We start from the raw sequence: 5,362 nt of genomic DNA on the forward strand, positions 1-5,362 counted from the left end.
ATCTATCTATCTATCTATCTATCTATCTATCTATCTATCTATCTATCCATCTCTAATAGCCATTCCCCAGTACATAAATGGTCAAAGGATATGAATAAACAACTCACAAAAGAAGGACTTCAAAAGTATGCACAGACACATAGAAAAAAGTGCTCTAAATCACTAACAAGAGAAATGCAAATCAAAACAACCCTGAGATTTCACCACACTCTGCAAATAAACAAAAATGACAAAAAATGGCACCAGTCAGTGTTGGAGGCATTGTGGGAAGATAGGAACACTAATGCATTGTTGGTGGAGCTGTGAAATGGTACAACAATTTTGGGAAACAATTTGAAATTATGCAAATGAAATTACTAAGATTTCCATACCTTTTGAACCAGAGACTCCATTCCTGGGCTTATACAGCCTCCCCCACCAAAAGCCATTGATGAGGAAAAGGTCCCCATAAACTCCAAAATATTTATAGCAGCACTTTTTGTGGTAGATAAGAATTGGAAACAAAGTAGATGCCCATTGACTGGGGAATGGCTACACAAATTGTAGTACCTGAATACAATGGAATAGCGGTCAATCAATCAATAAACATTTATTAAGCATCTACTATGTGCCAAGAACTGTGCTAAGTGCTGGGGATACAAAAAAAGAGGCAAGAGACAGCCCCCATCCTTGAGGAGCTTACAGTCTTATGGGGGAGACAACATGCAAACAGATCTGTACAAAGCAAGCTCTGGACAGGATAAGTAACTGCCGGAGGAAAGGCCCTGGAACTAAGAGGTGTGGGAAAGGCTTCCTGTAGAAGGTAGAATTTTCACTGAGACTTAAAAGAAGCCAGGGAGGTCAGAAGTCTGACCTTATTGTGCTGTAAGAAATGATATGTGTGAGGAGCACAGAGAATCATGGAAAGAGCTATATGGACCGATGCAGAATGAAGTCCGCAGAGTCGGTGATGGCAACAGTGTATATGGAAAGAACAGTGACGCTGAAAAAATGAAACAAAATGATGAAGCTGAAACAGGACTCAAATGATGAGATGAGAAGACATGCCCAGGGAGTGGGAGGGCCACAGGGGTCCCATGTGGCATGGGGTTGGGGGGCTTCTCCAATGTATCATAAGCTGTGCTGTCTTTTTTTCCTCTCTAAGAAAATACAATCTGTCACATGGGATGGCTCTTTGGCAGGGTCAGAGGGAGGGATACATGAGTTACTATGCTGGTGTAAGAAAAGGAAAATGTCAATCAGAACCTTGAAAAACAAAAAAACTCTGTACTTCTAATGGAAGAGAGAGGGGGCAGGATTGGAGGGGAGAGAGATGGACAGAGACGGGGGACAGACACACCAAGAGATGAAAGAATGGGGACTGAGACAGAGACAGAAAAAAAGGAGGGTGTGACAAAAGAAAGGAGAAGAAGGAAGAATCCAAAACCAAAGATGGGGGGAAGAAGGGGGAGGAACCTAAAGGAGAGGAGAGGAGAGAACTGGGCAGACATGGAGACACACTGTGCCCCAGACCACAGCTCATGTACTTGGGGGAGAGGCAGGGCAGTGACGTGGAAAATTCCTGTATGTGACGACAGAAGACTTCAGTTGGAAGCTGGTTGAGTTTGAGCAAGCTAACTCCCCTGTCTGATGCCCCCTCCCCATCCATCCCCCAGAGGCAGGTCTACTGGCCACAGCCTCTGCCTGCTCCTGAAGAGCAAGGAGGTGGACCCAGAAGGATGAATCAGGCTAGACTGCTCTCAGAGGACTTGAGATCTGCTGGGAAGGACCCCCAAGGCCAGTTCCCTGGGCCTCTCCACTGCCCCCTGGGCTCACTCGAATCACACAGATTTACCCAGAGCTGCCCTCACATCCACAGTGGCAGAGGGAGGGAAGGAAGTATTCCCCCCATTTTGCAGAGGAGGAAAATGAGCCCCAGAAGGGAAGGGACTTGTCTAGGATCACATAGCTAGAAATACCATGGCTGGGGTTCGAACTGGGATCTTCTGACCCCTCCATGTCCAGCACGGCAATTGTGTGCACTCCCACCTCTTAGCCTTTGCCCAGATGAGTCTCTTCCCCCCTCCTCCCCCCCATCTTGTGATTCCCTTGGAGCACCTTCCAGCCCTGAGAGCCATGATTCTGAGAAATGACGATCTTTCCTGGGATCTGCTAAAAGGGCGATCTCAATTTGTGTGTGTGTAGAGGCGGGTTGGAGGAAGGGTTGTCTGTGGAAGAAGAGCCTTGTAGGGGAGTAGGTAGGGGGTGTATGTGGGGAGGCCTTGGGGGTCTGGAGGTCTAGGGATGTGTTTCTGTGTTCATCTTTGTGGAAGCATCTCATACAACCACTGAATTACCAAATGGGAAGGGCCTTGAGGACCCTCTAGTATGGGGAAGCCACTGCCCCCACCCCTCAAAGCCACATGTGGTCAGTTCTCATTAGGAATTCCTTCCTGACATCTGGCCCCTCTGCTATTTCCCCCATGACTCTGGGGCCAAGCACAGAAGGCTCAGCCCTCTTCCACATTGGACAGCCTGCCCTTTGGACACATGACCGACCAGCCTTCTCTTCTCGGGCTAATCAGCCTCTCCTCATGGGGCAATGGCCTTAAGAGGCTCTTGGCCCCCTGAATGTCCAAGCTTTCTAACACTGTTCCTACAGGCTGCGTACCAGCCCCATTGCTTCAACATGCAGTGCTACATGTAGAGGTCGATCAGAGATGTGAGCCTCTGATGAGCACTCATTAAGGCACACCTTCTGTGTGCCTAGTGGTGGGGGGTTCAAAGACTCTCCCACCTCCCAAAAAAGAAAGTTCCAAAATCTTCTTTATTTTCAAGGACCATATTATATATAATATACTGGACCAACCTCTTTGGTTTCTGCCTGCTATATGGTACTGAAATCAATACCCAAACCTGTCTCTGTCTCTCTCTGTATCTCTCTGACCCTGTCTCTGTCTTTGTCATCCCCACATACCTGACTGGCTTCGCTCTCTCTTTCTCCATCCCTTTCCACATCTGTCTCTGTCTCTCTATTCCCCTCTTTCTCCCTGCATAGCCTCTTTTTCTGTCTCTGCCTCTGTGAGTCTCTGCCGGTCTCTGACTCTTGTCCCTCTCTTCTTTCCCCACCGTTCTTCCTCTCTCTTTTCCCTCTGGTTTTCTGTGTATCTGTCTGTTTCTCTCCTCCCTCTAGTGCCTCTGTCCATCTTTCTCTCTCTTCTCTCTTTGTTCTCCTGCTTCCTTCCCCTCCTTTTCCTCTCCGTGTCTATGTTTGACTGTGTCTCTTCTCCCTCTTTTCTCTTCTCTCTCCCTTCTTCTCTTCTCTCCCTCTCCCCTCCTCCATCCTCTCGCCTCCCTGTCTCTCTGTCCCCTATCTCTGCCTCCTCTGTCACTGTCTCTCTTTCTCTCCCTCTCCCCTTCCTCCATTCTCCTCTTCCTGTGATTTTGCATAATTACAGACTGCCAGTTGAGGTAATTAGCCCCAGTTTAGACAGCTCAATCTGAAGTGGTTTTTCTCTCTTAACAGCCCATTCAGCGCCCAAGAGATGTCACAAAGGGCTTAATTGCCTGTAATGACAGGCCGCCCACTCCTCAGCCTCAGCCAGCTTCCTGCCCTGAGTGGGCTCATTGCCAAGGAAGCGTCACCATGGGCCATGGTCAGCTTTGCCCTCCCTCTCAGTTGCCAGTTAGATTCGTGGCATTGACTTTCAGCTCTAAATTCTGGAGCTTCTGACTGGGGGCTTGGGAAGGGACAAAGCCTCATTCAGTGAAATGAGCCCTCATCTTACCCCCCCCACCCTTCTCATCTTTCACCCTCCTTCCAACACCTCTCCCTCTATTAACCTCTCCAAACCTCTCTGTCCCACCAATTCCCTGTTCATTCTGCTGTTAGACTAGCCTCCCCTGAGCTCAGGTATGGCTGTGGTGCTCTGTTCTAGTCTTTAGTGGCTCTCACTTCAAAAAACAACCCCAGCAAAAGTCCATTCTGCCTTTCCAGCCATCTCTCACACTAGTTCTCCCCAAGTATTCCACCTTCCAGATGGACAGTGCGGCTTTGGCTCCTAAGCAGGTCCTTTATTGCCTCACCTCTGTGTAGGACCCAGCTCATGCTGCAACCACCTGCAACTCCTGCAACCACCTTTTATGCTAGCCCAATTCCAATAATACTGCTGCCCCCCCCCTCCCCTTCCTCCTCTAGGAAGAATCCATTGGTGTTTTACGAGCAAGGGTGTGAAACAGCGAAATTTCTGTCTTAGGAAGATGATCTTGGCAACTGGATGGAGAATGGATTGGAAAGGGGAGAGTCTGGAGGCAGGAAGACCAGTGAGGAGGCTCTTGTGATGGGGGTGAGACTTGATGAGGGCCTGCACCAGGGATGGGAGGGCTGGGTGAGAGGAAGGACATTATGGAGAGATGTCATAGGTATAGAATTAATCAGAGTTGTCAACTGAGGCAAGGTGGGGAAAGTCTGTGAGGGAGACAGAAGAGTTCAGGATGATTCTGAGGTTGTAAACCTGATGTCTTTGACCAAAACTTTTTTAATATCTCATCTTTGACAAGTTCTGAACTTCACAAACACCAAATAAAATGAGCAATTCCATTTACAGAGAAAAGGAGGTTTGGCTGTGCCATCACAAGCTTCTAGCAGCCGTTGCTTGCTTTTCGTTATCATTATACACGTGAGCTTTGCCTTCAGGGAATGAGAAGCCACAAGCTGGTTTCAAAGCTAACCTGCTTGTCCCTGAGTCCTTCCAGTCTGCCTTCTTATTTTTGCATTTTAAAAAATGCTCTATTGACCCTTTGGGGGACTACTCTTTCCCTTACTCTCTCTCTTCTTTCATTAAAAAAAAGACGTAACAAATATACATATTCAAGTGCAGTCACAGGTTCCCACATTGACCTGGCCCAAAAATGGCTGTCTCCTTCTCCATCCCGGCTCCAAGCCCACTCTGTCAGTCAGTGGGTAGAATGCCTCTTCATCATCGGTACTTTGGAATCATGGTAGACGACCGCATCGAGCAATCACAGACTTTCTAAGTCTTTAAAGTAGGTTTTCTTTACATTGTTGCTGTTACTGTATGAATTGTTCTTCTGTTCTGCTTACTTCCCTCTGCTTCAGTTCATCCAAGTCTTCCCAGGCTTCTCTGAAATCCTCCCCTTCGTCTTTTCTTACAGCTCAAAAGTATTCCATCGCGGGCATATACCAGACCTCATCCAGTTCCTCAATGGATGGGCACTCCCTTAGACTCTATTTCTTTGTTATAACAAAAAGAGCCGATGGACACATTTGTACACGTGGATCCTTTCCTCTTTCTTTGATCTCTGTGGAACATGGGCCTAGTGGTGGTATGTGACCACCTCGGAGTGGTCAGCTCAGGAACTG

This window comes from Vombatus ursinus, unplaced genomic scaffold (genome assembly GCF_900497805.2).
Source record: "Vombatus ursinus unplaced genomic scaffold, bare-nosed wombat genome assembly UNPS02014790.1, whole genome shotgun sequence".
NCBI lineage: Eukaryota > Metazoa > Chordata > Mammalia > Diprotodontia > Vombatidae > Vombatus > Vombatus ursinus.